The sequence below is a fragment of the Chrysochloris asiatica genome, unplaced genomic scaffold, assembly GCF_000296735.1.
Source record: "Chrysochloris asiatica unplaced genomic scaffold, ChrAsi1.0 scaffold00018, whole genome shotgun sequence".
NCBI classification, from domain to species: Eukaryota; Metazoa; Chordata; class Mammalia; order Afrosoricida; family Chrysochloridae; genus Chrysochloris; species Chrysochloris asiatica.
Genome location: NW_006408536.1, coordinates 18,228,913 through 18,250,834, shown reverse-complemented (window position 1 = coordinate 18,250,834; position 21,922 = coordinate 18,228,913). Strand labels below are relative to the sequence as shown.

Genomic DNA, 21,922 nt, shown 5'->3' with positions numbered 1-21,922 from the left:
CACAAGGTAAGCAGTTCAAACCCATCAGCTGCTCCACAGAAACCATATACAAGACCACTATGGGTCAGAACTGACTGGATGGCACTTCACAACAAGGGTTTTTTGTAGGCATATCTGCCCAGGTCTATACTGCAGGCTTTAGAAGTGTGTGGAAATCTACAAGAGACAAACCACTACCCTCAAGAGACTTAGAAATAAAGACACGCCAAAGCACCCATGAAAGAGCTGCTGGAACACTTACTTAGGAAAACGATGCATTTCTAGCCACTGCAAGTGTGTTTAATAAAACAAGCTGCCCCAGAAAATATGCGACTGGTAACCCAGAGTTGACAAGGTAGAGGGAATCATCACCTTATCAGTTGTTTTTTCAATAAGCCCAGGTTCCCTATTTTAGTCACACGCCCCCGGGTACCTCCTGTGAGCACACAGCCATCTGCCTGAGGTCTGACATAGATGCGGAGATGGCTGACCTGGCAAAGCTAGAATCCAAGATTTCCTTAGCCCAGCCCCTAACCAGTGCTTCCTGACCACCAGGACACTCAGGACTGCTGTTGGAGCAGCGCTGGAGAGCATGCGCACTATTGCTCTTTGGCTGTTGTTGATCTCTGTCCAGTCGGCTCCAACCCCATGTGCAAGGGAAGCAAAATGTTGTCTAGCCCTGCGCCATCTTCATGATTGTTGGGATGTTCGAGTCCACTCTTGTGGCCACTGTGTATTTTGAGTGCCTTCCAACCTAGGGACTCACCTTTCAGCCCTAAATGAATAATGTTTTGCTGTGATCCAGCGGATTGGCGCTGTGGGTTAATATGCCAGACTGCAAAGCCGTTTGAACTGCAAGGTTGGTGGTTCAAGATCACCAGCTGCTCCTTGGAAACCCCATACAGGGTCACTATGGGTCGAAATTGACTCGACGGCACTTAACAACAATATTCGGAAGTAGATTGGCAGATCTTTCTCCCTAGTCAGTCCATTTTTCCTACTGTGGTAACTTGCATGTTACTATGATGATGAAAGGTATGCCACTGGTATTTCAAATACCATCATGGACAGATTTCAGCATAGTTTCCAGACTAACACAGACCAAGAGAAATGATAGAGCAATTCTGCAATAAATCTCATTGTGTTGTAGGCTTTACACAGGATTGTAATGTCTAATTTGTGAGCCCTCTGAGGTTGACGGGGCTACAATGGTATCAAGTTTTTTCTGTTACCTTCTTAAGTGACTTACCTAGTGTTGACTGATTATTAGTGAGTGGTGAGGGGCAGAAAGGGGCTATCTAAAGATTGGGTTTCCCAGTACCCAAGATGGCATTATAGGTTCAGCACTGGACTGGTAACCAAAAAGTCGGTGGTTCAAATCCACCAATGGCTCCTCGAAACCATTACCAGGGTTGCTATAAGTTGGAACCAACTCCACAGCAGTTAACAACAACAACAACAAGACGGTGCTAATTTAGGAAGTTGGATTTTCTACAAGATGCAAGTACATTTACATATACAAATGTAATCAAGTAATTTAATGCAGCAACTATAGACCTGCAGTAATGAGAGGGTACTTTTTTTTCTCACTTAATAATAAAAATGAGCTACCTCTCACACACTTCCTCAGCTTCTTCCAAAGATAAGCCACCCAGCTGGTAACTGTCCAATTAGTTGGAGTTCAGTTGAACAGAATGCCTACAGTTACTTGTTGAACTGAGTGGGGAAGCCTAGCACAATGTGTTCCTTCCTTTTGTCCTCGGGTCTGCTCCTTTGGGAGCCCCCAACCCCAACCCGAGACTGAAGTCCAGTAAAGATCAAGTTTTTGGCCTTGAACTTGAAGCAAGTCCTCTGTACAGTGCTTTTCAGGCTGGAGGCAATAATCAAGGAAATCTGCTTGAGAAATGATTGGTTCATTATTCTTTCCCTTTTGTGACATTTTCTCAGGATAAACTTACTTGGGCCAGCCTCCTAGAAAATCTTTTAAAATGCTAATGGCACAATTGTGTGAATAATGTCAAAATGAGTCCTGTGGTGCGCACGCACAGCTCTTGGGCACTTGACTAATTAAGGAGCAGTACATGAACCCTTGCCTAGCAAACTCTACTTTGTGCTCTGTGGATGGCAGAGAGCTTCATGGAACTACAGTTGGAAGAATGTGGTTTTGACTTCACAGGTTCCTGTAGGAATTGGCGAGTGAAAATCAAGATGTATTAGTCATAGCATTCTTTTGGATCAAAATCGAACATTGTTAATGAACTGGATTTAATGAATATTTGTCCAGGCCCTATAGGCTCTGTGATAGGCCTGAAGAATTGGGGGATACAAAGATGACTTAGATAACAAGGATGTATTTGAATATGAATAATCTAGTGAAAGAGATGAGTAATCAAAGATGTGTTTTACTACAAGGCGCAAATGATAAAGATATTTAATTATTTAAAAAAACCTAATGTCTGAAGGTAGGTGGTTCCAGTGTTGTTTTAATACTTCAACAAAGTCTTTAACACCAGACTGTTCCCATACTTGCTTTGCCATCCTAACCAAGTTGGTTTTTTGTCCTTTGGCTTGTTGCTTCATGGTAGCAAAATGGTTGGTTGTCTTGCTCCAAGCATCATAGTCTCAATTGGCAGAGCAAGTCACATGGCCACACCTAGATGTAAGATATGGCTTGGGGGTGGGAGGGCTATAAATCCAGAACTTCCATCAAATAACTCAAGACTATTGAAGGAGCTCTGGTAGCGTAGTGGTTACAAATCGGGCTGTGAACCACAAGGTCAGCAGTTCGAAAGTACCAGTTGTTCCGCGGGAGAAAGATGAGGTGCTCTGCTCCCTTAAAGATTTACACCCATAAAGATTTACAGCCTTGGAAACCCTGTACAGGGTCTCTATGAGTCAGAAGTGACTCCACGGCATACAGCTATGGAAGAGATTGGAGGCCTGGTGTGGTGTTGTAGGATCAGCACTGGACTGCTAACTACAAGGTCAGTAATTCAAACTCACCAGCCACTTCTCAGAAATCCTATACAAGGTCACTATGAGTCAGAACCTACTACACAGCATTTAACAACAACATGGAAGAGATTAAGCATTTCGTTGAACAATTTGACATGCCTGTCATACAATCCAATCAGTGTTCTAGTATGCGAGGGGGCTTCAGAAAGGTTGTGGAGAACTTTCTCTATCTTTTCATTCCAGTTTTCCATGAACTTTTTGAAACCTCCTCGTAGATACATACAGAAGACAGAGACACTTAATTCTGCCTTGCAAACTAGTGGGAGATTTTTTTAGAGTTCATGACATTTTAGCCCAGTCACCAGGTGAGAAATCCAAACAGGAAATATAACATGTACCAAAACTAGTGGGGTAGTAAAGCGTGTCAACTTAGTGTGCAGTTTTCATTTTCTTGCCCTCTCTCCCGCATCTTTTGATCAAAACTGCATATCTAGCAAGTCAGTTACCTCTTCAGGGTCTCAGAATTCTCGCCTAGAAAACCAGGCACTTGGGGTCTCTGTAATTGTAGGAAACACTCCCTTCTTCTTCCATCCCTTTCCAATCCTCCGAAGTTTAAGTAAACATTCAGAGGCTCCCTGCGTTTCTTACAGGCCTAGCAGGTGAGTTCTTTAATCTTATCTCCTTTGTAAAAATGCCTTTCAACAAAGGTCTCAGAGAGGCAGTGTGCTCATAGTGGATCTAAACTGAAAACCAAACTTAGTCATTCACGTAGTGGATGACCTAGAGAAGACGCTTGGCATCTCTATGCCTCAGTTTCCTCATCTTTACAATGGACATTTGAGTATTTTGCAGGATTCTTGAAAAACTTCCTTATAATTGTTATTAAACAGACAGCTCAGAGCTGGGTATGTATTTTAGGTTCTTAGTAACTGACCAAAGAAGAAATACACATGGCCAATATGCAAAATTTTAAATGTTTATTTTCACAAATAATCAAAGGAATTCAAACTCACCAGATATCATTTAGAAATCATTGTGTGTGTGTGTGTGGGGGGGGGGTTGCCAGTATAATGAAATATGTACGGACTCTCATGCTAATAGGAATGTGGACTAATACATTTCTGGAAGACAATGTAGCCGTTAGAATCTGCCTCATAAAAAGGATCAAAGACTTTGACCCAGTAATTCAAAATCTAGGCATTTATGTTAGGTAGATAATCAGTGGTGTGCATGTACATAGGGTATAATTAGTATAAAGTGGCTCACCCAGTTTTTATTTGAAGTCGAAAGCATGAGAATTGACACAAATGGTTACCAATAGACAATTCATTAAATGAATTAAGTTCAATTCATGTATTCTGGTATTACCAATCATGTTGTTGGAATATATTTAATCATATGGAAGAAATGCTGATGATAAATAGTCAGTAAAAGGCAGTCTATAAAGCACTATGTATAGCATGGTTCCAGCTGTTCTCAAGTGAGTAAAGAGCCTGCTTAAAAAAGTGACTGAAAGTTAATAGGCAGAAATATGGAAATTATTGTCTCTAGGTACTAAAGGAACAAGGAATTTGTATTTTCTCTTATGTTTCTCAGAATTCTCCAAATTATGTCCAAATTGCACATGTAATGAATGCTGTGGGAAAATATTTGTAAAATTAAGAGAAAGTATCAGGTAAGAAAAATCACCCAAAACTCAGAATATAAATTGATTGCAACTGGTTAACACACTAGACTGTAAAGTCAGTTTGAACCACAAGGTCGGCAGTTCAAGCTCACAAGCCACTCCTCAGAAACCCTATAACTATACAGGGTCACCATGAGTTGGAACCTACTCAGTGGTACCTAACAAAAACAACAGCAACAACATAGAAACATACACACACAAGGGCGGGGGGGAAGACTAGCAGGAACTATGTCCAGATTTTATCAGTGATTTTCTCTGAGTGGTACAGTGATGGATTGTTGTCATTGTCTTCTGTATACAAGTTGATATTTTCCATTTTTCTACTATTAGCTTATATATATATATATTTTATGTGTGTGAGAAGAAAAAATTACCACCAAATAAAAGCTATGAAGCAAAGTTTTCTTGAGTATTGGGTGGCGCAGTGGTTAAGTGCTCATCTGCTAACTGAAAAGTTGACAGACTTTATCAGACACTCTGTAGGAGAGAGACTGGAGCTGTCTGCTTCCTCATCTTTGGTGTCCCTATGAGGCATGATTACTATATGTCGGAATGAGCTCATGGCAGTGCGCTGGGGGTTGGCTTTTGGTATTACGTATAGACACCAGTGTGATAGAAAACTCAACTCAACTGAAAGGAACATATATTTTTAATGGCTTAGTGAAAATGGGACCAGCAAAGCATGTAGCCCTGAAGGCCTAACCTCCTGACCTACATCTGGGGGGCGGGGGGGGGGGGGGGGGAGGGGGGTGAGTCATTGGCGCTGCCTCTTGAATCAACCAAGATCCCCATTGGAAAGGCAGAGGGAGGAGGCCAGAATTATGGTTGATAGGGAAAATAAGTGAATTTTGTTAGAACCTGTGGTGGAGGCTGCAGGGACTGGAGGACTGATGGCCTTTTTTAAGACTTGGGCTTGTGATCGAATGCGCCTCTGACTGGATGCATGGAGCCCTCTGCTGGGCAAGAAATGTCAATGCATCAATTTTTCACTAAGGAGCCCAAAGCCAAGACCTACTAGCCAAATCAGAGCTCTCAAGCCATATGGGGAGATCAGTCCAATAGTCCCAATTTCTTGGAACTTGATGGCTTAGGACCTTCTTCTAGACTGAGACAGCAACAACCAATGATGATGGAAGATTCCTTATCATCTCCGAAATGTTGCCCAGTTGTTAAGAGGATCTATCATACAGGAAGGATTTCTGAAAGAAAGGACTTCCCAGTGTAGAACTGAGCCCCAGGTCCACTGTGTCCTCCTCTATCCAGGTGTTCCTGGGTGCTCATGGGAAGAAGTGTGTAGCTTTCCTCAGCAACGAGCTGTGAGCTTCTTTTGTGATGCCTGTGGTTCATTTACTCCTCTATTCCCCAATACATACCTCACAAGGGAAATGGAATATGTGATTTTTGGATGGATACATGGATGGTTTATGACTGGCTGAACCTAATCTGAGGCACAATGCATGTGTGTCTTTGTGTGTGAATAGTGGACGTTCTTGTTCCAGGTAGATATTTGGTTGTCTTTTTAAACAATTCCCACTAAGGAGAAGAATCTGATATATAATGTTGATTACCTAGTATTTACCAGGAGTCCTGGTGTGGTGATGTGGGCTAATGCGTCAGACTGCAAAGTCATTTGAACTGCAAGGTCGGCTGTTCAAGCTCACCAGATGCTCCTTGGAAACCCTGTACAGGGTTGCTATGGGTCGGAATCGACTTGACAGCACTTAACAACAACAACAAGTATGAACCAGGTAGACTACTGTTAGGAGTTAGGGTGTCGCAAGTAGTTAAGCACTCAAGTACTAGTCACCGAAAAGTTGGCAGTTCAAACTCATCCAGAGGCACCTCAGAAGACAGACCTTGCGATCTGCTTCTGAAACATCACAGCTCTGAAAAGCACATGAGTCACGATTGACTCAGTCACAACTAATAACATTAGTGTACCATTGTAATTCTCACAACAAGCCTATAAAGTCGGTGTTATTAATACACATTAATAAATGAGGAAATCCATGCTCAGAAGACTTGAGGACTTTCTCCAAGGTCACACACCATGTAGGTCCTTGCTCTTTCCTTTACACCACATGATGCAGACATACCCCAAAGAAACAAAACCCCCAAACTAGCTGCCACTGAGTCATTTCTGACTCATGCCAACTCTGTGTGCTGTCTAATAAGACGTGTGTTCCATAGAGTTTTCATGACTATGACCTTTCAGAAGCAGATCGCCAGGCTTTTCTTCTGAGGCTCCTCTGGGTGGCTTCAAACTGCCAATCTTTTGGTTAGTAGCCCAGTGCTTAGTCATTTGTGCCACCCAGGGATTCCAACGTGGGCATGTTTTTATTATTGCTTAAGTGCGTGGAGTTGGTTCTGTCTCATAGTGCCCCAGTATAGGGTTTCCAATGCTGTAAATCTTTGCAAGAACATAAAGTCTCATCTTGTGGTTCACAGTCCAATGCTTATCCTACAGAGCCACCGTGCATACCTGTACCAAAGCCCTTCCATTACCAGTATATAAGTGCAGAAGTAATTAAGTCGCTCAAAGACATTTATAAGAGGCAAGGGTCAGTGGACAGAAGAAAATCCAATGGTAGAAGTGGAATCTTCACTTGGTAAGGGACACTGAAGTGTAGTTGACAGATACAGGGATGGCATGGCTCAGTGGAGGAAGGGAAGTGGTGCCAGGCAGTCTTAAACACTGCCATTGTTTGGAAGGAGTGGAGTGGAGTGGGTTGCTCTCGGCTCCATTTTGCCTAGGGCACTCCTGGGATCCTGCTTCCCACGTGTCCACAGGGACGGCCTCTTGACCTCCGCCAACAAATTCTCAGGCAACCTTGAAGCCAGTGAAAAGAGGTCAGAGGTTTGGCCTGTCCTGCTGTCTTCATTCAGGTTCAAACACAGAAGCACAAACGGACACATGGACTCTTCTCTTTGCTTCATTGAGAGAGTGCTCTCAGGAAAAAGGGGGGTAAGTCAAGCAGAATAGGGCAGTAGAGAAAGAGGTAAGCAAGTGTATGGTCTTCCTTACTTATGAGCTTCAGCCAGATCTCACTGGAGCAAGAATTGTACCCCAGAATTGGGTACCAATTGAGAAAGGAGGCTTTCTGCTCCTGTAAAGATTTACAGCCTTGGAAACTCTATACAGGGTCACTGTGAGTGGGAACGGACCCGACAGCACATCACCACCAACAGTCCCTTCCCATCCAGATACAAACTGACTTGTTGGGCAGAGATAATCCCTCTGCAGGTTCATCTTTTGATCTTGAAGGAGAGAGGGTACCAATCAGGGATCCTTGCCATGAGAGTTTCCTGATTCCTCTTTCACAGACTACACACTGCTGGGGTTCCTTCTGTCTGAGTCAAAACTGAACATTCTTGGTGGAGTCTTAGACGAGGATTTTGACTTTCATGCTATTTATCATGTGTGATTTTCTTTGATGTAGGATAGTCAGCATCATGACATCTCCATTATGAATCTTTATTTGCTCCTCTCAGTTCAAATGTTCCCCACATTCACGCTAAACTCCTTTCCAACTTTCCTTCTCAAATCCTGTTAATGTTTAACCTGAGGTCAAGGTTTCTTTGGGTGAAGAACAATGAAAAAGCAATTATCTAGCTGGCTTTGAGTGCTAAGGGAGTGAAAACTGATTTTGTATTGAATTTGAGACATTCCTAGTAATGGGCCTTTCCTTTCTGGCCCAGACCAAAAGGAGTCAAGACTTGTGGGCTGTTTTCTTGCCTTTAGGCCTTCCGGATTAGTCAGGGTGTTGTTTTGAAATTATTCGATCCCAGAAATAAGTGCTTAACATTAAACTTCCTTAATGGGCAATTACTCAACAGCTACGCCAGTGGGTAAATATCTACTCATCTAATTCCAAGGAATGAATGTTAACCGAAGTCAACTCGTGACTTGTGTTGGTTCTTTAATGATGGAAAAGTTAATTGATGTTACTCAAAGAGCTCTGGTATCCCACCGAGGGAAGGGTGTTCAGAGGCCTAATCTGGGTATCCAGATCATTTAATCACCTACACCCCCATCTCCCACCACCACCAAAAAAAGTTTTGTTGTGCTCACTACTGTTTGTGGAAATCTGACAGCCCCAAATCTCACAAACTTCATTTCTCTTTCTATAGGTCTCTGTCAGCCTTCTGTTTACCACAAAACTGCCTGTTTCTTGTCATTAGGGATGCTAGTCAGGGCACAGACACAGCCAAGATGCTGACCAAATGGCTTTCTCTTTGTAATGTGCTTGTAATTGCTCTTCCTCAGAATGGGGAAGCAGGGTCACATGGCTTGGTGGAACTTGTCCCACATGGAGAGAGTTAGCAGATTCCAATTTCCTTTGCTTGTCTGTCTACACTAGACAATAGGAGTAATTCAAATTTCCCAAACATACCCACGTGGATCCCGTGAATATAAGGCATGAAGACTTGGTTAAGGAAATAATGGGTACGGTTTCTGAGCTTTTCCATTCACATTGAATATTTTAAGCAACAGGCAGGAAACCAATTTAAAACGTGAAACAGCAACCAAAGTCAGAGGTTAAGGGCCAAGACGTGGGGCTTTGATACTAAAACTCCTGGCGTGGTTTGCCATGCTCCAGAGAGCCCGAGAGGTCAATGATGAGAGAGAGGACTGAGGTGTCCAGCCTTGTAGAAAGCTGTGGGCAAGCCCGGGGCCCGGTGTATCACTGGTCAGGACAGGCTTACTGCTATACTGATCATCCCCAAGTCTCGGGGGCTTCACACCAATTAAGGTTTCATTCTTGCTCACATTACATTCTAAGGGATTGGGGGACTGTGTTCCATGCAGGCATTCAAAGGTCCAAATTCCTGCCATTTTATGAACTCATTACCTCATGTAGAGTCCCCCACTTGAACCACTGCTGTCGGTCAGCAGATGAGGCCAAAGCGAAAGCCTACAGAATAACAATGGATGGCTTTCTGGGTCTAGCCATGCTGTGGCCAGAACTCTGTGGCCCCATTCAAGTACAAGGGAGGCTGGGAAATACAGTCTATTCTGGGTGCCCAAGAGGTAAAGGGATATGGTTTGGTGTACCACTAGCCAGTTTCTGCCACACATGACTTCAAGAACTTTAGGCTCTTCTCCTAAAAGAATGGGCAGGGGTAGGGAGGACTTTGCTTCAGCAAGCATTTGGAAGTGAGATGGAGAAAGAGCCAATGAAGAGGAAAGACAAGAAACCAAGTACAAATTAGCGGGCTACTCTAGGAGTGTTGTTAACATAGAGTGGATTCACTTACACCTGTTATGAGAGATAAATATGGTCCTCATTTATTTGTTGTTGTTGTTGCTTTACAAGCATGAGATTTAGAGGGTAAGTAAAAACTTACTGAAGCAAAGGATTAGCTAATAGGGAAGTCAACTTTGATTGAGACCCCAGCTTTGTCAGAAAGTACCAGGGAAAGACAGGTGGGGTCAAGTCACATTGCGTGTGCCCAGTTGTGGCCTATGCTGTAGATTGGCTTTGAAAGGCAAGTCTCCTCAGGTTCCTCATTCACAAGGGATGTTTGAGGAAGAGCAAAATGGACTGAGAGAAGGTGCTGGAATGTGCACGGGCTCGTTTCTGGGAGGGTGGGACCCTCCTGCTCAATTTGCTGGCTTTATTTTGTTTTATTTTTTCTGGCCTGTGAATGCAGCCCTGTCCCAGTCAGCCCTTTGTAGAGCAACCTGTGGCCAGGGAAGGTTCTGGCAGGGAGCTGGAGGAGAGGCAAGGGTTCAGGTCTTCCCCACCCAGCAGGTATGTCAGGGGGCTCCAGCCTCCCTGTGTGGGGCCTGGCGTGACTCCTAACTGGATTGTGCTCTCCCTCCCCAGTGATTCCCACTGGCCCTCTGGGGCGGACTCTTTTGTGGCAGATTCTGGCAGTCTCAAATGTGGCTTGCTGTCAAGCCTTTGGCCCCTCGCCCGGGGGACTGTTGGAAGTTCAGAATTAATTGGCCAGGGGCCAAGATAATATTTTCCCTCATAATCAAGCACTCTGCCTAGGAAATTAGTCAGCTCCTTTTCTTTCTTTCTTTTTCTTTTTCACTTCTCCTTAGTTTTATTTTGGTAGTCCTGGTGTGGCACCATAGGCTAAGCACTCGACATTAAGGTGTCTTTGGATTGCTCGACGGCACTTAACAACAAGTTTCATTTAGCGTTGTTGTTGTTCAGTGCCATCAAGTCTGTTCCTTGTCATAGTGACCCTATATCAAGTTTCAGAGGAGTGATTGGTGGGTTTGAACCACTGACCTTGTGGTTAGCAGTCCAGTGCTTACAGCACCACCCCAAGACTCCTTTAGAGTTGTTGTTAAGTGCCGTTGAGTCAGTTCCGACTCATAGCGACCCTGTATAAGGTTTCCAAGGAGCAGCTGGTGAGCTTGAACCACCAACCTTGCAGGTCAAATGGCTTTGCAGTTTGGCGCATTAACCCACAGTGCCACACCAAAACATCTATTTTCTACAGTGTACAAGAGCTCCTCACAAAGGAGCTCTGGTAGTGTAGTGGTTATGAATCGGGCCACGAACCACAAGGTCAGTGGTTCAAACCCACCAACCACTCCTCTGAAACTCGAAATAGGTAACTAGCACCTCCAAGAAAACCACAGAATATCACAGGCCAGCCCCCAAATCCTCGAACAATCTTTTACTATTCTACCTCACCCAAAGGATAACCTCTGTCTTGAGTTTGAGCTGGTTTTGGATTTTATATACTTGGAATCCTATGGTATGTGTTCTTTCTCTCTGTCTTATGTTTGAGACTCGTCCATGTTGGGTCCAGTTTAAATGCTATTTGTTTTCATCACTGTACAGTATTTCATTTTTCAAATATATCACAAATAATATATCCACTGTAGTATTGATGCACATTTTGATCATTTCCAAGTTGGGTTATATGAATAGCGCTGCTATGTATCCATTTTTGGGTGAACACATGGACATAGTTGCTATGAAAGGAACAGCAGAGTCATAGGGTAGGCAAATATTCAGCTTTACTAAAGACTGGCAAACCGTTTTCCAAAGTGGTTGTACAAATTTATACTTCCATCAGTAGCATGTGAGAGTTCCAGTTGCTTCATACTCTCTTCAATGCTTGGAATTTTCTGTCTTTTTAATTTTAGCTGTTCTTGTGGGTGGTATGTATTCTTCTTCTAAATAGACTACTTTCCAAGACAGTTTTAGATTTTCAGAAAAATAATCCGGAGAACCTTCATATACCAAGTTTCCTTTATTATTTGCATCTTACCATTGGTATGGGATAGTTTTATAATTAATGAATGAATATCAATAGATTAGCATTCATGGATTGTTTTTTAAACACCAAACACACTGGAGTAATGAATAACACTTTTCCTGTCTTTGATTGTTGTCAAATTGAAGACTGTTCGGATGAGCCAAGAGCATCACGTACATTGGTAACTCGAATGAAATTCTGTCCTTGGTAAAGTTAAATCCACCCAGTGAAGTATGTAAAATTATTACCTGGTATAAGGAGCTCTGGTAGAGTAGTGGTTATGAATCGGGCTGTGAACCGCAAGGTCAGCAGTTCGAAACTACCAGCAGTTCCGTGAGAGAAAGATGAGACTTTCTGCTCCTGTAAAGATTTACAGCCTCGGAAGCCCTGTGCAGGGTCGCTGTGAGTCAGAACCGAGCACGGTACTTAACAACAACATAGACCTTTAGGATAATTGCTCTAGGCAGTGAATCTCTAACTATGGCTCCCCAAAAGCACATGAGGCCCCTGTTAAAATAACCAATGCATGGACCTCATCCCACTTCAAGAATCAAAACCTTTGGGGATGGAGACCAAAAATATGCCTTTTGAACAAGAAACTTCAGTTGGTTCTAAAATGCTCTTTGCTCTAGATATAGGAAACCAAGCCAAATAAATACTACCTGTAATATTTTAAAATCATTTTGCATATTGTTTTCTGAGTTAAATCAGTTGCTGTCAAGTCAGCTTTGACTCATGATGCCCCCCATGTGTGTTAGAGTAGAACTGCGCTACAGAGTTGGCTGATAGTTTCTTCCAAGGCACCTCCAGGGACTCCCTAATACTACGATGCTGCTGTATTTCCCACTGCTCTTATTTTCATGAAACAAAGGCACATGGACAGAAAGGCAACCTGTCAACAACACCAGATGAGTTAGGTTTCCCAGGACCTTAAATGAAACAAAGTTGCACTAGAAAACATAACCCATGCAACTAATCCCCAGGGAGCAACAAAGCAGAGACAGGGAGAGCTTGTTGGAGTTCTGTGGCCCCCTTGGGGATCCCAAAGGAACTTTAATGTCAGAGAGGGTGTGGAGGACAGCAGGAAGAGATCAGTGTGTAAATTATTCCAATAGCAAATTCCAGAAAAGCAGCAGCCAGAACAAAATGGGACAAGAGACAATGCACATTAATTCAAGACGACACCATCAATTTAGAGGCATGTTTATTGAAATAGCCCTTCATGGTCTAAAAAAAGCACTGCGCTCCAGACCTCTGAATCCCTGCAGGAAACTCTACAAATTCCTGACTTTACTAACAAAAGACAATTCTTTTTAGTAGTTTCCAGTAGATCTCAGCTGTCTGATATTGTCTGGCTCTATTCATGGAGAAGTGGAATTTAGAGAGAGTGTATTGAGTGGGTGGGGAGGAGAAAGGGAGGGAGGGAGGCGGATGGAGGGATGGAGAGAGGAAGGGAGAAAGAGGGAGAAACAGAAGTGACAGAAAGTGAGAGAGGAAGGAAGGAGGAGAGAGAAAAAAACTAAATGAGAATATGAATGAGAACTTGCAAGCTATTTCACTCTAGCGCTGCTGTCTGGAATGATGGCCCCCAAGACCCAGGTGCCAGTGATATAATAATACATATGAAACCTTCCAGGAACAAATATGAAGAGAGTCTAAAACAAGCCATTTGTCAGACTGTTTCCTGGGGTGCAGAGAAATGCAAAGAAACTAGGGGAAAGTAGGTCACTGAGGAATTGTGGGGAGACCCCTGGAAACTATTGTGGGTGCTCATATTGTAAAGAATTAGCAAGTGGTGAAACCATGGGGGCAGGGGTACCACTGCAGGGAAGGGATGGTGGTGGCAGGTCCTGGAGAGGAGGGAGGAGATGGAATTAAATTCACTTCAAGTTGCTGCATCTTGTTGGTCGGTGCTGTCAAGTCAATTCTGACTCATAGCGACTCCATGTATGACAGAATGCGACACTACCCAGTCCTGCACCTTCCTCACAATTGTGATGTTTGCGCCCATTGTTGTAGCCACTGTGTCAATGCATCTCGTTAAGGGTCTTCCTCTTTTGTACTGAAGCTCCACCTTACCAAACTATCCTTCTCCAGGGACTGGTCCCTCCTGATCACAGGTCCAAAGTACAAGAATCGAAATGTCACCTTCCTCACCTCTAAGGAGTATTCTGTACTTGTTTCAAGGCAGATTTGTTTGTTCTTCTGGCAGTCCATGGTACTTTCAATATTCTTAACTAACATCATAATTCAAAGGCATTGATTCTTCTCAGATCTTCTTTACTGATTGTCCAATTTCCATATGCATATGAGGCAATTAAAAGTACCACAACTTGGATCAGGTGTAGCTTAATCCTCATCTGCCATCTTTGCTCTGTAACGGTTTAAAGAAGTCTTGTGTAGCAGATTTGCCTGTGTAAATGTCATTGTTTAATTCCTTGACTGCTGCTTCCATGGTCATTGGTTGTGGATCCAAGCCAAATTTTATCTTGGGCAACTTTGATCTTTTATCTGTTCAACACATGAGGTACATTAACTGGGACCCAAACCCAGGTCTATATGGAAGGTACTGAACCACCTCCCTATAAAAATAAAGAATAAAAGAAGGGGAAGACTAAAAGACCCTGAACATGGCAGAATTGTTTACCATAGTCAGCTTATGCATATTAAATCAAGACAAATGGATTTGCTGAGGGAAGGGACCCATTGTCCTAAAAAAAAACAAAAAACAAAAACCAACAACAATAAAGAACATAATTATTGGATGAGGAAGGAGAACATTATGTCTGGAGTTTTAAAAGATGTTTCTTTGGTGTCTTAAAAAAGCTTGCTTGAACAATGCATTCCGATTGGCTCGGGTACTAACAGTCTCATGTAGATTTTTTTTAAGTGGGTTAAAAAGCACAGCCCCCCAAATGATACCTTACAGAAACATTTCAGGCGGGGGAGAAACACACTACTTGTTTGTCAATTGCTGCTTGCTTCATCCGACCTCTCCCGTCAGTATTCTGAGAAAAGAGCAACCAGATGAAAGGTTTTTGTTTTTTTGTTTTTAATTTTTAAACTTAGAGGTGCTGTCACTATCTAAAGTCGCACAGCTTTTTAAAAACTCAGATCAAGTTCCCAACTGCTGTTATTTAACCAAGAGAGTCATTGTCCATGCTGCCCTCTTAGAAATGGGTCTTTAACCTGTAGAGTGTAGATGGGAGGTGTGAGGGAGAACCAGGAAGGAACCAGACCAGAACCACTGACCTTCCTGGTGTTTGTGTGTTGGGGGAGGGGCGGAGGGAACTTAGAGCTACTGACTGGAGCACAAAACACTGTTGATTCTTGTAGCGAAATGCAAGCTAGGAGTCCTGAGACTAGCCATCCAAAGTCAGACCTCAGTGAGGACGTGTTAAGACAAGCAGTGATGTCAAGGGCACTGGCGAGATCAGAGCTAAGGACTCAGGAAACACACCCATGTGGGTAGGAGCATGCATGTGTGCAGTGTGCAAGATGCTTAAGGTATGCCTTGGTGCACTAAGGGATACTCTATGAAAACAGGTTAGACAGGAAAGGGGTAGAGAGCCACTACCTCCTTCCATATGGGCCTCTGGTCTTCTGTCACAACTGATAATGCCTCCCATCATGCCTCAGAAACTTGGCAGGCCAGGCTTCTGAGGAAGAAAATGAGAGACAGGTCAACTGGAGATGTCCCACTGCACTGGGATAGTTAGCTATGGAAGGTGCCAGGGAGACACCAATCGGGACAGGTAATGTGTTTGCTGCAGTTTGAAGAATAAATACACGGGTGTGGAAAGCAATAGGGAACGAACTAGTATAGGTGACCAAAAAGGTTCCCCGCTGCTTTGCTAATCCAGTCGACTTTGACCTTTCTTTTTCTAAGTTCAAAGACCTGAAGAAAATTCTTTTCAGTTCTTTAAGTGTTTTCTTCTTCTATTTCTTTTGGTGTGTGGGGTGGGAAGTAGAACTAAGGGTACTTGGCAACAGCCTGGCTACTGTTAACTTATGGTAAACCTATTAAACTTCCCATTTTCATCTTTGTACACATTTGCCATATACACTTGCACTTCCTTTCTGAAGAATTTAGCAACAGCGATTCCAGGTTTAGAAGTTTCAATCTAGATAAACGACGTTCCTTTTTTATGAAGGGCAGGATTCAAGAAATATGTCGACCAAGTGCTAGAAAAGTCTCAGACAAAACATGCTTGTTTCACTTGGGGACACTGAATTGATACTTGTAACCATTTCAAAATTCTCTCCAAGAAATTTCAGAACTTGGAAAATAGAACAAAAGGAATTTGCGTTCTTCTTTTTTTCCCCTTTCCAGAGTCCACAGCTTCTCATGAATGCCTGCCAAACCTACTATACAGTTAGGCATTTATTCCGTCATTCCCATTATTAATGGTTCAAATAAAGAACATAAGAAAATATAGTTATAAGTGCTAAGAGATGTTTCCATGACATGGCTCAACACTATTCTAACTCTGTTTCCAAGGCTAAGTCATTCAAGTCTCTCTGCTCTTAATGTAGATTCTGATGCCTTCTTCTGAGGTGGAAATGCAAATTGTCAGCAAGGGTAGAACTGGATCGAGCCGGTTAAAGTCCTGGTCAAAATAGGCTGCAGATTCCTTGAAGGCTACAAATTTACCAAGCCTGATGTCCTTCTCCAGAGACTTGTCCTTCCTTGCTTCTAAGGAGCATTCTGACTGTACTTCTTCCAAGACAAATAATGTGTTCATTCTTCTAGCAGTCCATGATATGTGGGGGCTTCAAAAAGTTTGTGGATGCTTTATCCACCCGCGTGCGCGCGCACACACACACACACACACCCGGCAGCTTCAATTGCACAGGGAGAGCCCAGAGCTCCTGGCGCCTGCTCTTGGCTCATGCTCCCAGCTTCTGTTAAAGTAGTGCCGCTGTTGTCCCAGCAGCCGCCATCATGATTATATACCCAGACCTCATCAGCAACAATGAGATGTTCTCTGACATTTACAAGACCTGGGAGATTGCGGCCGGCCTGTGCCCGGAAGAGGAGGGGATGATAGAGGGTCCAGAGGGTAACATCAAGGACTCGCTCATTGCGGGCAACAAACGCCTCCACTGAAGACATCGACTGTGAAGGAACTGAAAGCTCAGTAATCACAGGTGTTGACTTTCTCATGAACCATCACCTGCAGGAAACCAGCTTCACAAAAGAAGCCTACATGAAGTACAGCAAAGATTACATGAAATCAATCAAAGGCAAACTTGAAGAACAGAGAGAGTAAAACCCTTTATGTCAGGGGCTGCCGAGCAAATCAAGCACACCCTGGCTAATTTCAAAAAAACTACCAGTTCTTTACTGGTGAAAACAGGAATCCAGATGGGATGGTTGCTCTGCTCATCTATCGTGAAGATGGTGCAACCCCATATATGTTTTTCTTTAAGGATGGTTTCGTGGTGGTGGTTATGTGCCGTGGAGTCGGTTCCGACTCATAGAGACCCTATATAGGGTTTCCGAGGCCGTAAATCTTGACGGGAGCAGAAAGCCTCATCTTTCTCCCGCGGAACAGCTGGTAGTTTCGAACTGCTGACCTTGAGGTTAGCAGCCACTACGCTACCAGAGTTCCTTAAGGATGGTTTAGAAATGGAAAATTTGGCAATTATGTGGACCTGAACTGGCTACTGCTCTTTATCCACACAACACCAGGCTTGGACAAAATGGGACGGATAGCATCTTGAGATCTTTATTTATTTGGAAGCAGAAGCTTTTTTTTTGTTTTAAGGGGAAAAAAATCTGTCATGTAGGTTGTCTAAAGATAAATGCATTTAAAGTTTAAAAAAAAAAAAGTTGAAAAATTCCATTGTTTTTTAATTACATTTTTCCACAAACTTTTGAAGCCCCTAATTTATTTAATATTCTTTGCTAATACCATAAGACAAAGGTATCAATTCTTTTTTGGTCTTCCTTATTCATTGATCAGCAAATGAAGCAATTGAAAATACGATGGCTTGAGTTAGGCACATGCCTTAGTCCTCAAAGTGACATCTTTAAAAAAATCTTTTGGAAAATATTTGCCCACTGCATCATTTAGTTTCTTAACTGTTGATTCCATAGGCATTCAATCCCTTCTCCATTTATCAGGATGTTGCTGATTGGTCCAGTTATGAGAATTTTTGTTTCTTTATGTTGAGGTATAATCTATTATGAAGGCTGTAGTCTTTGCTCTTCATAAGCAAATGCTTATTTGTATATTAATGTCTATATATTAATGAATACATCTCCAGATAGGAATTATTTATGTCAAATGGGAAACAAGTTCATTGTTTTAACAAAGTGTTTCCCAAACTATGTCTAATCCTCAGGATATTAATAAGTCATACCCATATATGAAAAAGTTTGGGGAAATTGGATGAGTTAAAAAGAACAAACAAAACAGGTTTCTTTATTGTAGAACCTATCAAAGTATACATTTGGGACCTGGGCATGAATTACATTTTAGGACGTGCTGTTTTAGAGTAATGCTTTAGCAGAGCAGGCAGCTAAAGACTTAGGTGTAAAGAATTTCTAATACTGCATTACACAATGGGAGAAGGGGGGAAGGAGTTGGGGACAGAGGGTGACCACCTATCTGGATAATCCAGGTCTTGACCTCCTTGAGGCCAGGGATTGTGTCTCCCTCATCGGCATCCAGTAGAGGTGTTAGATACTTGATTGTTGGGTTAATGAATGAATGAGGGAATGATGTCTCTAAGTTTGAGTCAAGCACCAGTGGATTCTGATTATCCTTTGACCCAGCGTCATATGAGGCTATAAAACGGATCCTGAGGGTTGGGCCTCTCAATAGATAAATGTTCAGCTCAGTACTCAAGCTGGCTCACCTGACCCCAATAAATACCAATGGTTGGGGCAAGGAGCTTCTAATATTGGTGACCACATGAAGTTTGATTTAAGAAAGATGAAGGCATGTTATTACATTCAGAGGCGGGTTTTCAGAAGGACACTATTAGGACCATTCTTCCATGCTCTTAGGCTGATAGATAATTCCATTCTCGGATGCGGATCCTGATGTATAAGTGTGTCAGTTGTAAACTTGGTTATCAGTGACTGGCATTTGGAATGATTTACTTTTAAATATGAGCCCTGGTGTGGCACTGTAGGATAAGCACTGGACTGTTAACCACAAGGTCAGCAGTTCAAATCCACCCGTCACTCTTGGAAATCCTATACAGGGCTGCTATGAACTGGAACCGACACAATGTTCCACAGCAACAACTTTTAAGTGTGTGTTTGTGTGTACTTAAGGCTACAGCTAACTTCATACTTGCTTGCTTTCTTGAGGGAGAAAACAGCTTGCCTCCCAAGAACTGTACTTGTCTGCACCATCAGATATAAGTGTCTTACTGGAACAAAACTGATGAGCGTGCTGTCATAGAGATTAGGGAAATGCTTCTTCCATGGAAATGTGAAACCAGGAAACTAGGTAACCAGCAAGTCCTAAGATCCTTATCCACAGGTCAGCCGGTAGCTTGGTTAACTTCGAGTCCTTTCTTTTTCCTTGGCTTTCGTGTTTACTCAGCTTTCACGCCTTGGCCCCCTTCGTATAGAAGTCCGAAATCCTGGGTGGTACAAACGATTATGTGCTGGACAGAAAACTGAAAGGTTGGTGCTTTGAATTCACCCAGAAGCCTTGAAAGAAAGACTGGCAATGTGCCTCTAAAAGGTCACCGCCTGGAAAACCGTATAGAGTTTAGCTTGTCACTGCAACACATGGGGTCTGCATGAGTCGGAATCGAAACTATGACAACTCGTTTTTTTTTTTTTCTAAAGATTTCTTGCCCCTGGTCTTTCTCTCATAGCATTAGTCCTCAACCCAAGCCTCATCATTCCTTACCAAAGATACGCCATTCTGCATAGAGTTTCCAGTGGCTGCTCTTTGTCCTCAGGCCTAGATTGGGGTTCAGCTCCCCTGTATCCCATCCCATGACTATGTCCAATTAACAGAAACTGGTAGCCCAACTCCCCTCCATGGGAAAGTGTGTTGCTCTAGGCAAAAGGGGGAAAGTGTGTTGCTCTAGGCAAAAGGGGGAAAGTGTGTTGCTCTAGGTAAAGGGGGGAAAGTGTGTTGCTCTAGGTAAAGGGTTAACATAACCCTTTCCCCTTCTCTGTGGAAATCTGTCCTTGTGTTAACTTTCCAGCTCTGTTGCCCTGGAAACCCAGTGAAGGTGGAATGTTAGCTGTGTTACCAGGCAATCTTGCTTACAGTAAAAAATGACCCAATTGTGAAATTGCCTCTGGTGTAGCAGGATTGTAAATGAACTCTAAATACCTGGTGGGGAGCCATAGCTTCGGGCTTTCCTGAGTGCAGAACTTGTTACTGGCACCTGGAAACTACAGTTGCTTGGAATAAGTGTTAGCCAAGATGGGCTCTGCACCCTCTGGTGCTGTCACTTGAGGGACAAGCAATGACCCCTGGCTGGTGTGTGGACTCTCCTCCACACAGAAAAGGGAGGCCTGAAGCTGCCCTGCTAGCCAGCAGCAGCTCCTGACCCTGTATCCTTCTGAGGAGACTCTGACCCATGGTGGCCTCAATGATGACCTCTGCCTTGGGTGGAGCACAGGAGGCCCCTGGTGAGCACTTGAGTCCCAAGAGGAGGATATCCTCTCCACCCTCACTAGGACTGATATCACGTGGCCTTCCTTTCACCTTTCAGAGCCCCTGATGGTCTGATCCTTCCAATTTCAGTTCCCAGCAAGTCTCTCTCTGTCTTTGGAAGATATTCAGAGCCCGTTTCCATTGAAAATCACTTCTTTGATTTGTCTTCCTTTAACAAAAGTGATTAGTTGGTGGTCCAGAAGGGAAATTCACTCCCAGTTTTTCTAAAAGTTTTGAGTTTCTTCTTATGGAGTGGAGTGTCCGGGTGGTGTAAATAGCTAACCAAAACAAAAGAGGTTCGAGTCCACCTGGAGGTGACTGGGAAGACAGGCCTTCTGAAAAATCAGTCATTGAAAACCGTCTGGAGTACATACAGTTCTATCTACTCTGCTACCCAAGAGGTTGCCATAAGTCAGAAGAGACTTCATGGCAATTGGTACTGGTATTTATGGGGTGGATCATACTGTTTTTCAAGCTCTCAAATAAATTGCACGCACAGAAACTTCCTAGCATATGTGGTTCCAATAACTGGAGCAAATATTCACTATTTCATTGGATTCAACTCTGCAGCTACCTGTGGGTTCACTGGCAGTAACTCACACTGAGACACCTAGTTTCACACAATGGGCTTCACAGGAAATGTTCAATAGTCAACATTTATTGAGCATTTACTTTGAGCCATGTACTGTTCCAAATGTGCTATGTGTAGTAACATGTAAACAACAACTTTGTGAGGTAGGTTGTTGTTGTTAGGTGCCATCGAGTCAGTTCCATTCTTAGCAACCTAGTATAGGGTTTCCAAGGAGCAGCTGGTGGTTTTGAACCACTGACCTTGTGGTCCGCAGTCCAATGTTTATCCTACAACACCACATCGCTTCATTTTGCAGACAGGCAACTGAGGCACAGAAAAGTCAAATGACTAGCCCAAGGTGATGCAGTTAGGAAGTGAAAGATCCAGGGTTCACACCTAGGGAGTCTGGTTCCAGAACCTATGTTTTTTACTGCTATGGTGAGTTGCCCCTGGGAATGCCAGAGCAAAAGCAGGATTTCATTTCATTACAAGGTGTTGCGGAGTGAGACTGTCTGAGTGTGTTCTTTGTGGTCCCTGGTGTATGGGGATTCAGACAGCAGCTTCCCACCAACTAAACAGGAAGTTTTGGAAAGCTAAGATACTCCACCTCACTGGGCTCGTTCAACCAACAAATGCCTACTAAGTACCTACTCATAGGTACTGTCGTGTCTGCAGCATACAACAGTGACCTAAGTCCCCAAGTCCTGGCCTTTAGAGAGATTCCCTTCTAATATATATTCTGGTCATATTCTCCTGTCCACAAAGATGAAGAAAATAAGTAGAGAAGAGGAGAAAGGCTAGATGGTACAGAGTTTTCTGGTTCCCAGAATGACTCTGCCTACTGCTCCGTCCCCGTCC

The 21,922-nt window shown here is 43.2% G+C and overlaps 1 protein-coding gene and 1 pseudogene across 2 annotated transcripts in view; both read left to right on the top strand.

Annotated features, from left to right (window-relative positions):
• The window catches only part of NHS (Nance-Horan syndrome (congenital cataracts and dental anomalies)), a 468,981-nt gene that overhangs the window by 240,608 nt on the left and 206,451 nt on the right, over positions 1–21,922 (top strand). The window lies entirely within an intron of this gene.
• LOC102826689 overlaps positions 16,797–21,922 on the top strand; it is a 58,008-nt pseudogene continuing 52,882 nt past the window's right edge.